The sequence below is a fragment of the Moschus berezovskii genome, chromosome 28 (assembly GCF_049115385.1).
Source record: "Moschus berezovskii isolate FMDL1 chromosome 28, NW_MosBer_1.0, whole genome shotgun sequence".
NCBI lineage: Eukaryota > Metazoa > Chordata > Mammalia > Artiodactyla > Moschidae > Moschus > Moschus berezovskii.
The window spans coordinates 1,958,740-1,972,403 of NC_142487.1; the positions used below are offsets into that span (position 1 = coordinate 1,958,740).

The 13,664-nt window shown below is 43.6% G+C and overlaps 1 protein-coding gene across 6 annotated transcripts in view; it reads left to right on the forward strand.

Annotated features, from left to right (window-relative positions):
• The window catches only part of SLC35D4 (solute carrier family 35 member D4), a 119,844-nt gene that overhangs the window by 78,353 nt on the left and 27,827 nt on the right, over positions 1-13,664 (forward strand). The window contains exons 14-15 of one of the 6 annotated variants that reach the window (XR_008684656.2): positions 7,690-7,913; positions 12,186-12,281. The exons of 2 other annotated variants lie outside the window; for them this stretch is intronic. The gene's annotated coding sequence lies outside the window, so the exon portion shown is untranslated. Of the gene's footprint in view, positions 1-7,689; positions 7,914-12,185; positions 12,298-13,664 lie in introns of all 6 variants that reach the window. 3 more of the 6 variants (XR_008684658.2, XR_008684657.2, XR_016036687.1) reach the window with 3 other exon arrangements.

The window sequence follows — 13,664 nt, forward strand, 5'->3', positions numbered from 1 at the left end:
AACTCTTACTGTTTTTTTCTTTCCAGTTTCATACAAATGTAGCTGTCAAATAGCACGGTATTAGTTTAAGATGTGCAACATAGTGATTTGATATTCGTATATACAAATGATCACCGCAGTATATACAAATGATCACCGCAGTATATTTAGTTAACATCCGTTACCTCCCATAGTTACAAAAAATATAGATTTGCTTTGTGAATTTGCGGGTCATCCTTCTCCATGTCGTTCTGGTTTGGTATAGGTGCTGCTGAAACAAGCACAGTTACTTCTTTTTCTTTATCATCATCGTCCCCATCATCTTCATCACCATCTGTTGGGTGTGGGGAGCCTGTTGCTGTCTTTCCTTGCTTCCTAGGTGGTAAAAGGCAATCCCCAAAGAGAAGGTTACTCCCCTCAGTTTATTACTGGTATTGAGTGCTCAGTCATATCTGACTCTTTGTGACGCCATGGACTCTAGCCCACACCAGGCTCCTCTGTCTATGGGATTCTCCAGGCAAGAATGCTGAAATGGGTTGCCTTTCCTACTCCAGGGGATCTTCATGACCCAGGGATCGAACTTGAGTCTCCTGCGTCTCCTTCATTGGCAGGCAGATTCTTTAACCACTGTGCCACCTAGGAAGCCCTTCCCCTCACTTCGGTATTTGCATTTCTTCCTATTTTCTCAGCTTCTTTAGACTCCACACTCGTTCTTCCTGTCACATTTAAAATCTCATTTGAACAGATTACTTTCTGGGTTCAGTTCAGTTCAGTTCAGTCGCTCAGTTGTGTCCGACTCTCCGCGACCCCATGAATCACAGCATGCCAGGCCTCCCTATCCATCACCAACTCCCGGAGTACACTCAAACTCATGTCCACAGAGTCGGTGATGCCATCCAGCCATCTCATTCTCCGTCGTCCCCTTCTCCTCCCGCCCCCAACCTTTCCCAGCATCAGAGTCTTTTCCAGTGAGTCAACTCATCGCATGAGGTGGCCAAAGTATTGCAGTTTCAGCTTTAGCATCAGTCCTTCCAATGAACACCCAGGATTGATCTCCTCTAGAATGGACTGGTTGGATATCCTTGCAGTATAAGGGACTCTCAAGAGTCTTCTCCAGCACCACAGTTCAAAAGCATCGATTCTTCGGCGATCAGCCTTCTTCACAGTCTAACTCTCACATCCATACATGACCACGGGAAAAACCATTGCCTTGACTAGACGGACCTTGGTTGGCAAAGTAATGTCTCTGCTTTTTAATATACTATCAAGGTTGGTCATAACTTTCCTTCCAAGGAGCAAGCGTCTTTTAATTTCATGGCTGCAATCAGCATCTGCAGTGATTTTGGAGCCCAAAAAAACAAAGTCTGACACTGTTTCCACTGTTTTTCCATCTATTTCCCATGAAGTGATGGGACCAGATGCCATGATCTTTGTTTTCTGAATGTTGAGCTTCAAGCCAACCTTTTCACTCTCCTCTTTCACTTTCATCAAGAGGCTTTTGAGTTCCTCTTCACTTTCTGCCATAAGGGTAGTGTCATCTGCATATCTGAGGTTATTGATATTTCTCCCGGCAATCTTGATTCCAGCTTGTGCTTCTTCCAGCCCAGCGTTCCTCATGATGTACTCTGCATATAAGTTAAATAAGCAAGGTGACAATATACAACCTTGACGTACACCTTTTCCTATTTGGAACCAGTCTGTTGTTCCATGTCCAGTTCTAACAGTTGGGTAGCAGTTCATATTTCTTTATTTTCTTCCTCAAACTGTTATTCAGCACCTTGATGTGTTCTGGAATGGTCTGATGAAAAGAAATTATTCAACCCAATGTAGCTGTAGCTTTTTTTTTTTTTAATTTTTCTTTTTAGCTGTAACTTTTATGTTGAAAGAGTGCGCTTACAAAATCTAATTATGACTGTTTCCTAATTAAATAATTTTTCTTTTTCACAGTCTAAGTGGCTAGGGCAATGAGAAAAAATTTTTCATGGAAAATGGAAACTTAGAGGCAGCAGCATAATTTCCTTTACAGTCTCTAACTGGGCAATAATAACATGTCTATGTCTTTCCATGACATCACCGCTGAGGCGACGGGAGCATGAAATAGCAAGTTCAGAAGCTGCTCTGTGTTTGTTGAACTAAATGGAAACAGTCAGCAAGAAACTGGTTATCTGGGAATTATTCGTTTATAAGCAAGGTTTTCCCAGAGGACACGTGAGAGGGGGACATACAGTTTTGGACTGAGGGGGAAAATTAAATTCCATTTCCTTTCGTCAAAATAATTCCTAGGGAAGTGAGTGATGTTAACGGACATTTTGCTATTTTGGATAAGGCTGTTGTTTTTTCTTGTTTCCGATTATGAACTCCTGATTCTTTTCTGGGCTATTTTTAGTGCCATTGATCATCACAGTGTTCTCTGCAGCAAAAATGTGATAACGATTCTGGACTTCTCAACTTTTGACCTGAATGAATTTGCCTTAAAGGAAATACCCGGAATTTCTGCCCATGTTCTGACTGCAAGGTTTATAGGAATTCTATCAGTATCCAAGATAATTTATAATACCTAAATTAAAGTTATTGGCAATACAAAGAGCAGTTAATTGGGAAAGTTTACAAGACCTCCACTGTGGGGATGAATTGATGTTTCCTTGGTTCATTGTGGATACAATAAATGATGGCTGAGTGAATGCTTATTTTATGCATCTTTGCAGGCTTGTGTACTCACATCAGAAATAAAGGTACAATTCTGCACGTATCTTGTAAAGTCCCTTCCACTGCTCCCAGTTATGCTCTTATAATGTATGTGCCTCTGTCTTTAGCTGTGCCATTAATCCTGTTTGAGTTCATTTTTCCTTATGAAGAGCTTTTGTCCTAATCATGAGATCCAAGTTCCCCAGGGTGTGGCTGGACACAAGGTTATTAGCAGGGTGCACTTCACCATCTGTATGTGCCCAAACCAGAGGACAAGCTTCAGGCCTGTGTCACTGGAGAATGAGCTGGCAGTCAGAGCTAATAAAATAAAACAGTTTTTGGGAAATCAGAAGGAGCAAACTTTCATTATGGGAAAGCTAAGTTTTGTTTTGTGTTTTTTAATATTTGGCTGTGCCAGGTCTTACTTGCGACCAGGCATGGAACCCAGGCCTGCTGCATTGGGAACTTGGAGTCTTAAGCAATGGACCACTAGGGAAGTCTGGGAAAGCTAAGTTTTGACGCATGATAATAGAAAAGAATGACATGTGGATTTGAAAAACTTAGTAGACATCTACTTGGTGCCATTTTGGGCAAATAACCTCTCTCCCACAATGCCTTAGAGACATCTTGGTGACCTGGCCCCCTGGTGGCCCCAAGTACCCCCCTGGATCTTGCCCCATACTTGTTCTCCTGTTTTATCCCCCAAAGTGGAATTTGCTTAAAGTTCCAGTAGCTCCGATGATAAAGAATTTGCCTGCAATGCGGGAGACCCAGATTCGATCCCCAGGTCAGGGATGATCCCTTGGAGAAGGGAAAGGCAACCCACCCCAGTATTCTTTCCTGGAGAACTTCTTGGACAGAGAAGCATGACGGGTTACAGTCCATGGGGTCTCAAAGAGCAACTAACATGACTGAGCAACTAACATCGCATAGATTGTTTTTTTTCTGTTGAAAATGCCCTCCCTTACCAAAAGTAGTCCAGACTTGCTCCCCACCCCCCTGCCCCCTCACCCCGACTCTCCATCAGCACTTTAAAGTGACCCAGTGGCTCTTTAGGTTAAGATTCCTGATGTTGTTTTTGTTTTTCTCTAAGTAGGCTGCGTCAGACTGTAAGGCCAGGCAGTTCCGTATTGAACACAAGCTGTTATATGACACCAAAACAGCCAGTCTGTTAGTCAATGTGTGGCAGAAAAGGTTTTTTACAATCAACAGTTAATTGCCTGATATTATGTAAGATGTACTAAATCACTTTATTTGTGTCCGGTTCTTTGCGAAGCTATGGGCTGTAGCCTGCCAGGCTCCTCTGTCCATGGGATTCTCCAGACAAGAATAGTGGAGTGGGTTGCCATGCCCTCCTCCAGGGGATCTTCCTGACCCGGGGATTGAACCTGCGTCTCCTGCATTAGCAGTTGGGTTCTTTATCACTGGCGCCATCTGGGAAGCAGATATGTCAGCTAGACCACATATGACCATGTGTTAGAACACATGTGTAATTGTGTTTGATTGTTTCTGCGCACATCTGGGGGTTTGGAGTAGCATATTATGAGAGGAACAGGCTGTCTCTGGCTACATATCCACATCTGTCTTCTTGTCATGGGACTTCTGGGGGTGTTGCAGGGGATACAAGGAGACACTCCTCCTTCAGTTATTTGAAATGAACTTCTTTTCTAATGTCTTTAGTGTTCTAGCTATCTGTGAAGGACAGATCATATCAAGCGTATTCCAATGAAAAGGGAAATGGAATAATTGCCAAAATGTTCCCTCTCAAAGTGCTGAGCTCCTAAATCCTAACAATCCTGTATTGTTTATCTTAAAAAAAATTTTTTTTTTATTAGAGTATGGTTGATTTAGGACTTCCCAAGTGGCACTGGTGGTAAAGAATGTGTCTGCCAATGCAGGAGATGCAAGAGAAATAGGTTTGATCCCTAGGTCAGGAAGATCCCCTGGAGGAGGGCATGGCAACCCACTCCAGTATTCTTGCCTGGAGAATCCCGTGGATAGAGGAGCCTGGAGGGCTACAGTCCATGGGGTCTCAAAGAGTTGGACAATACTTAGCATGCACCCACGGACATGGTTGATTTCAGTGTTGTGTTAGTTTCTGCTGTACAGCAAAGTGAATCAATTGTGCCTGTATTAACATATGTATCCACTGTTAGATTTTTTTCCCATCGGCCCTTACAGAGTTTTTTTCATTTATTATTTTTTTATTGAAGTATAATTGCTTTACAATGTTGTGTTAGTTTCTGCTATACAACAAAACAAATCAGCTCCATGTATATATATATTCCCTCTCTCTTGAACCTCCCGATCCCACCAAATCCTAACATTTTCAGGGTGCACAGAGAGAAGTAAAAAGCTCTGGCATGGTCAGGTGGGAGCATACGTTTGGCAGTTTGGAACAGGAGTGCTGACACTGCTTACAGTAGGGTTTATAAGATAGGAATGCAAGCCTTGAGGTGGTGAGCACGTCTCTGACTCTCACTTGAAGGGAAAAACTAGCCCAGTTCTGAGCCCAGAGAAATGGTGCTTCTTCTACTGGTGTATCCCTGCTCTGACATCTGAGTTGAGCTTCACCATGTGAACCACTCAGATCCAGTCAAGTCCTAACGCATCTTTTGTGAAGCCAGTCACGCTTATTCTTATTTTCAAGTTATGCTTAGACAGTTGACTGTTCACTCTAAGAATTATATAATCATGACTCCATTTCAATACTCAGATCTCCTATGAAGGTTTTCTTTTCACTGAAAAAAAAATTTTTCAAGTTGCTCTGTGGGAAGTTGATATAGTCAACAGAGATTCATAGAGTGACCTGTCACAGTCCAGGCTGAGAAGATGAGACAGCAGAGGGAAGTGACAAAGAGCCCTGCGACAGAGAGGATTGGGAGAAAATCCCACTCTCCAACAATGTAACTTTGAAAAGTTTCCTTAGCCTCTGGATGTGTCAGTTTTCTCATCTGTAAAATGGGAATAATTGTATAACTTTCACAGAAATATTACAGGGATTATATGAAATAATGTACTGTTGTTGTTGCTCAGCTGCTTAGTCCTGTCTGACTCTTTGCGACCCCATAGACTGCAGCACGCCTGGCTTCCTTATCCTTCACTATCTCCCAAAGTTTGCACAAACTCATGTCCATAGAGCCGGTGATGCCATCCAACCATCTCATCCTCTGTCATCCCCTTCTCCTCCCATCCTCAATCTTCCCCAGCATCAGGGTCTTTTCCAATGAGTCGGCTCTTCGCATCAGGTGGCCAAAGTATTACAGCTTCAGCATCAATCCTTCCAATGAATATTCAGGGTTGATTTCCTTTACTATTGACTGGTTTGATCTCCTTGCTGTCCAAGGGACTCTCAAGAGTCTTCTCTAGCACCACAATTTGAAAGCATCAATTCTTCGGCGCTCAGCCTTCTCTTTGGTCCAACTCTCATATCCGTACATGACTACTGGAAAAACCATAGCTCTGACTACACGGACCTTTGTTGGAAATAATGTATGTTGAGCAGTTAAAGTTTGCTCATATTAATTGAAAAGAATAAGCTTTTCCCTTGCAGGTGAAGAAATGTTTGAAGTACTCTTTGTATTTTGGATTTGGCTACAATTTGAGAGCTGCTGACTTGTATCGTTAGAAAACCTTCACTTCTGCTTTGTTCCAGTTTGACAATCTAGTGTCAAGAGGAATTTAAAATGACCAGATTCAAGTGGCATCATATGTTTTAAAGTTCTTTTTTCAAGTAACTCAGGGAACCTCATTTATCATTTGATCTAACATTTTGGAAGTCACAGATGTCTATTCTGAAAAAGAAAGAAAAAGAGGAAGCAGCAGTCCTAAAGGTTGATGGGTGAGCCTTCAGTAGGGAAATGCAGCTTTCAGTCTGTGCTAGTTTGGTTGTCAGAGGATGGGGATTTGAGACAGAAGTGGTTTTAAATCTGATGTAGAGCCACACACCCACCAGAATGGCTAAAATTAAAGAGACTGACAATACCAAGTGTGGGTGAGGATTTGAAATAATGCCTGGTTTAGAAAACACTGAAGCTAAACAAGATTTGTTATGACTAGGCAGCCTTGGTTTATACCCATGAGAAATGAAAATGTATACCAGCAGCAAGGCACGTTAGGTGGTAGGGAATTAGAGGTGATGGTCCCATGACTCTGTGTATAGAGTAAAAAACTTTTTTTTTTTTTTGCCACACCATGCAGCTTGTGGAATCTTAGTTCCCCAGTCAGGGGCTGAACGCATGCCATGGCAGTGAGAGCACTGAGTCCTAACCATTGGACCTCCACGGAATTTCCCATACTAAACAACTGTGGAATGGTACACTTCTAACAGGGTGAATTTTATCATATGTGCATTCTATGTCAGTAAGACTTATTTTTTAAAAAATCCATAATAGGAATATCCACAGTAGTTTTACTCATAACAGCCTCAATCTGGAGGAAGTAGTCCATACGTCAGTCAAGGAGAAATAAATTTTGGCCTAGCCATACGGGGCGGGAGGAGAAGGGGACGACAGAGAATGAGATGGCTGGATGGTATCACCAACTCTGTGGACATGAGTTTGAGTGAACTCCGGGAGTTGGTGATGGACAGGGAGGCCTGGCATGCTGTGATTCATGGGGTCACGGAGAGTCAGACACGACTGAGCGACTGAACTGAACTGAGCCATACAATGGACCAGTACACTGCGATAAAAGAGCCTATAGCCACAAAAGTGATTTGGATGTATTGATTGGGAAAGAACCTTGTGAGATGCTGAAAGGGTTTCTTTTCTTTCTGGCAGTGGTTACATGGGTATTTAAAGATGTAAACATTCAACAAGCCCCACACTTTAAATTTAAGCTCGTCGTGCACTTTACTGTATTTGTGTTATAATTCGATTTTTACAAGTCTAACGTGGGTGCTACAAGGGTGCGGTCCTTAGAAAACACACCTGAGCCGCCTCTCCAGCTGGTCCCTGGGAAGCCCAGGTGTTGGGGCCAGCAGACCCTCCCGACTCTGACCTTGACCCTGTCTTTATACTGCAGATGGCCATGGGTTTCATTTACTGAAGAAAGAGAAGAGCCCACAGGCTGGTACCTTGCTGATCTGGGCCCTGGACACCAGTTCTCTTGAATGTCACGGTTGGAGAGGATTTCTAATCAATATTCAGCTCAGTGCCAAGGCAAAGAAAGTGAGCTCAGGCTTCCTGGTAGCATTGCAGAAGTATTTATTGTTCTGCCTCTGCTCCACAGGCTTCAGTGTTTCTTCAGTAAGTAGTAGCCTCCGCTGAACCCTCTCTCCTTGACGGAGCGGGGCATTCAATAGGCTCCTGGCTGCACCTGGAGGAGGGTGGGTCCATGATCGCTCCCTGCACTCAGGCTTCCTGGTTTCTTTGATGGAACCCAGGCAGGACCACAGTGCAGATTGCTCTGTTCTTAGTTTTCTAATTGTTCAGGGGATACTCCTTGTAAATCACATGGGGACCGCCTCACTCTAGCCAGCTGCCCAGGTTTTCTAAGTTAACTGATCTCTGAGTATTGCGGAAAAAAAGTGTGTGTGTGTGTGTATATATATATATATGTATGTATCTATGTATGTATATAACTGTATATATATAACATATATACACACACATATATATGTATATAACTAGATATGTATATAACTAGATATGTATATAACTGTATATATATAACATATAACTATATATATGTGTGTGTGTGTGTATAACTATGTTTACAGTTTAAACTTCGGAAACAGATTAACATTAGGGATATTTTGTTGTTGTTCAGTCGCCAAGTCATGTCCGACTCTTCACGACCCCATGGACTGCAGCACAACAGGCTTCCCTGTCCATCACCAACTCCCAGAGCTTGCTCAGACTCATGCCCATTGAGTCAGTGATGCCCTCCAACCATCTTATCCTCTGTCGTCCCCTTCTCCTCCTGCCTTCAGTCTTTCCCAGTGTCAGGGTCTTCCAGTGAGTCAGTTCTTCACATCAGGTGGCCAAAGTATTGGAGTTTTAGCTTCAGCATCTGTCCTTCTAATGAATATTCAGGGTTGATTTCCTTTACGATTGACTGGTTATGGATATTACTCAGCCTTAAAAAAGAATGAAACTGGGTCATTTGTAGAGACATAGATGGACCCATAGAGTGTCACACACAGTAAAGTAGGTCAGAAAGAGAAAAACAAATATCGTCTACTAATGTGTATGTGTGAAATCTAGAAAAATGGTACAGATGGACCTATTTGCCAGGCAGGAATAGAGATGCTGACATAGGGAATGGGTGTGTGGACCCAGGGCGGGGAGACGGCCTGGGGGACTGGGATTGGCTTGTGTGCGCTGCCTTGTGTGAAAATAGATGGCTAGTGGGAACCTGAGGGCAGAGAGCTCAGCTCGATGTTCTGCAGTGACTTAGACAGGTGGGGTGGAGGGTGGGAGTGAGGTCCGAAAGGGAGGGGATATATGTATGCATGTAGCTGATTCACTTCATGTACAGCAGAAACTAACACAGCATTGTAAAGTAACTATACTCAATTACCAAAAAGAAAAAAAGCCGGTTAACATTAAGTGGCTTCTCCCATGCAGTAGGTCACCTGCCTCTTGGGGATACATGTTGTGTGTCTGATCATGGACCTTCTTGGCTTTGGCTGCAGTGAAACTCCTGAGCCGCTGCTTCCTCTGCTGTGTGCCCCCTCCCCACCATGAAGGTAGATGTATCTGGCGTGGATTTGGCGTAACAGCCTCATCTCTGCTTCCCTATCTTTGTTTTCCTGATCCCTTCATCTCTCTTATCTACTTCCTACAGACATGTTGGATCTGTAACACTGTCTTTTTAAGCTTCTTGAAAATTCTTACTGGAACAAGTCAAGAAGTAAATCACATTCGCCCTGTCCCTTTCAAAAAAAGTTGTCAGGGAAAGAGTAAAATGTAATTCCTGAGAAATGCTTTACAGGTGATTCCTTTGTCTTAGGGATGGGGAAACTGAAATCCAGAGTGCAGAATGGCCAGCCTGAGGTTAGTCAGTGAGTTTGTGGTGTATCAAGGGGGCACTGGGGACTCTCACAGTCCCGAGGCTGTCTCATAGACGTGGCTCAAAAACAGATTAAGGTGAGCTCTTCTGAAGTCCCAAGTCCAGACATCTGATGAAACTATATGCCCCGTTGTCCTGGCCCTGGCTGCCCATGGTTTTGGGGATTTTTTGTGTGTCTTTGGCCACACTGTGCAGCTTGTGGGATCCTAGTTCCCTGACTAGGGGTCAAATCCTCACCCCCTGCATTGGAAGTGCAGAGTCTTAACCACTGAACTGCTAGGGAGGTTCTTGCCCATGGTCTTTAAGTGAATAGAATTCCCATGGGATTTTTGTTTTCAATACCTTGCAAGGAAAAAGGGGTTTCCAGCCATTGGTTTTTTCCTTTCTCTTCAGGTTTTCTTTGGCTTTAATGGTGGCCTCCACCCACCTCACACTTTCCACTTCCGATAATACTAACACCCAGTGGCTTAGAGTTTGTGAGCTTGCTCATACTGTTCCTTCTATGTAGAAAGCCTTTTCCACCTTTCCTCACCTGGTAATTCTTAACTGTCTTTCAGCACCAGCTCAGGAATAATCTCAATGTGGGACTCGTTCCCATAATTGGGTACACCCATGTCTTGGCCTGAGTGTGTGCTCAGTCAGTTGTATCCAACTCTTTGCGACTGTAGTCCGCCAGGCTCCTCTGTCCGTGGGATTTCTGAGGCAAGAACACTGGAGTGGGCTGCCATTTCCTCCTCCAGGGCATCTTCCCGATCCAGGGGTTGAACCCCTGCCTCCTGCATGGGCAGGCAGATTCTTTACCACTGCACCACCTGGGAATCCCATACCCACATCTTAGCACTTATCACAGGATATAGAAAGCATTTTCTTAGTAACCTCTGGAAGTGGCTAACCTAGAATAGGGGGGTGCTAGGGGCAGTTTCTTACCTTTCCTTTTTATCTCTTTAGTTCCTAGCAAAGGGAATTTGACCTTAGCTTCGTTCTAGCAATAATTCAAAGCCCTTTTCCTCTTTCCTTTCTAGTTCAGTGAAAGCTGCTTCTGAAGCAGTTTGTTGTTTTTTTAGCTTTCCTTTTTTACACTCTCCAAAAGAGCAAGGAATAATGTCTTAGCTCTGGCTGCCATAATAAAATGTCATAGATTGGGAGGCTTGAACAACACACATTTATTTCTCACAGTTTGAGAGGCTGAGAAGTCCAGGATCAAGGTGCCAGCAGGGCCGGTCTCTGATGGGAGCTTTCTCCTTGGGTTGCAGATGGTGGTCTTCGGTCTACATCTTCACATGGCAGAGAGGGAGCAAGCTCTCTGATCTTTCCTTATGAGGTCACTAAGCCCATCACGAGGACCCCACCCTCATGAGCTCATCTAACCCTAATTACCTTCCAAGGGCCCCATCTCCAAATACCATAACACTGGAAGGTAAGGTTTCAACATGAATTTAGGGTGGAGGACAGGCACACAATTTAATTCATAGGCAAAGAGTGCACGGGTGACCCACTGACATTTTGCCTTGAGTGCCAAGAGTGCATGGGTGACCCACTGACATTTTGCAGTGAGTGCCAAGAGTTGGCTGGCAAGTGCTAGAAAGGCTTCATGGTTTACCTAAATCCCTCAGGTGGAACTGAGCTGGTAGAGTGAGTCTTGTGCAAACTTTGTCTGTTTCTAAGGCATTCTGACTCTGGTCATGTGAAACTGGGTGTGATCAGACCTGGATCTGGTGTACAGCCCTTGACATCATGGACTCCCTTCTCCCAACTGATCCTCCTTCAGGAATTGTTGGGATTAAGAAAAGAGGCAGGTTAAAAGTAGCAAAAAGGTTTTGTACCAAATGAGTACCACATTTCCTATCTTGAAACATTGCAAGCAGATTTTTTCTCTTTTTTTCCTTTCTCTCTCTCTCTCTTTTTTTGGCTGCACTGCCTGGCATGCGAGAGCTTAGTTCCCCAACCAGGAATTGAACCCATGCCCCTTGCAGTGGAACCATGGAATCTTAACCACTGGACTGCCAGGGAATTCCCTGCAAGTGGGTCTTGCTGTATATCTTTTGGCAAATCTATTCTTTCACTTCCGTTATTTCCAAGTATAACAATATGAAAGTGAAAGTCACTCAGTCGTGTCTGACTCTTTGTGACACCATGGGCTATGTAGTCCATGGAATTCTCCAGGCCAGAATACTGCAGTGGGTAGTCTTTCCCTTTTCCAGGGGATCTTCCCAACCCAGGGCTCGAACCCAGGTCTCCCGCATTGCAGGCAGATTCTTTACCAGCTGAGTCACAAGGGAAGCCCAAGTATTAAGTATAACAATAATGTGAAGCTATTGCTAAATGGAGATTGAAAAAAAATCCTCATGGCCTTGGAGTAAGTATAATTACGGTGTTTTAATTTAAAGCTCATTTGCGCTTAAATTAATCTCATTCTTAAACTTTGATGACAGTGATTAGATCCATTCTTTGAGTGAATCGAAATAACTTAGAAAATAAAAACACTTGGGTCCTCTTCTTTCCAGAAGCACAGAGTAACTGCTTAGCTGGGAGACTGAACATTTTAATCAACAGGAAAAAAGTTTGAAAAATAACTTTGGCAGAAATCCATCTTTACAAAAGTAAGTCTGTCAGTAGGTGAGTACATTTACTGAATAGAATGGGCTTTCCTGGTGGCTCAGATGGTAGAGAATCTGCCTGCAATGCAGGAGACCCGGGTTCAGTCCTTGGGTCAGGAAGATCCCCTGGAGAAGGGAATGGCAACCCACTTTGGTATTCTTGCCTGGAGAATCCCATTAACAGAGGAGCCTGGTGGACTGCAGTCCATGGGCTTGCAGAGAGTCCTAGATGACGGAGCGACTGACACACTGAATAGAATGGGACTGAGAAAGTTGAAAAAAAGTATTGGAGTAAAGAATGTATCGAGTCTGTACCAGGCTGTCACTGAATTGAATTTGAAGGAAGATTAGTCTCAAATTCTTCCTTTGTCTTCAACAATTGGATGTTCTGAGTATATCGTTTTGCCCTTTATACTTGCAAAGAAACAATACTTGGGAAGAAAAAAAAAAAAGAAGAAGCAATACTTGGCAAATTGTAGCCCCTTTATTTATTTATTTTTTAGATTTTTATTTTTTGATGTGGACCATTTTTAAAGTGTTTATTGAATTTGTTACAGTACTGTTTCCGTTTAATGTTTTGAGTGATGTGGGATCTTAGCTTCCTAACCAGGGATTGAACTCGCACCCCCTGCACTGGAAGGTGAAATCTTAACCACTGGATCACCAGGGAAGTCCCAATAGCCCCTTTATTTAAAGAATTATAGTATGTTATAGAAAACAAAACAACCAACAAATTCAGGTGTTTTAGAATGAGCAGAACTGGAATGCCCACAGAGATAGATGAAAGGCCCCACCCCAAAGGTGCCAAGGAACACCGCTTCAGCAGACATGACATTAATATGGCCTCTTGAGAAATGTTTGAGTACTCAAGAGAAAAGTCTGACACCCAGCTCTCAGGGAGAGCCAGTACTTTCTGGCACTGCTGATCCAGGAAGATTGCGGGTCCCAGATAAAAGATCCAAAGGTCCACAGATTTCTAAAAGTGAAACCAAAGGACCAGTGCCAAATGGTATAAAAAGTCACAGGTCTTTTCAGCACACAGCATGTGTTAAAGATTTCAGAGTTTTGGCATTTGAATTCTTCTGTCCATTTGGCCTCCTTTCTTGGGATGTGGACGAAGAGAACATATGAGACTTCTCTGGTAGCTCAGTGGTAAAGAATCCGCCTGCAAGGCAGGAGACAAGAGTTCGATCCGTGATCCAGGAAGATCCCACATGCCTCGGAGCATCTAAGACCATGTGTTGCAAGTACTGAGCCTGTGCTCTAGAGTCTGGGAGCTGAAACGACAGAGCCCACATGCTGCAACTACTGAAGCCTGTTCACCTAAAGCCTGTGGTCTGCAGCAAGAGAAGCCACTGCAGTGGCAAGCCTGCGTACTGCAACTAG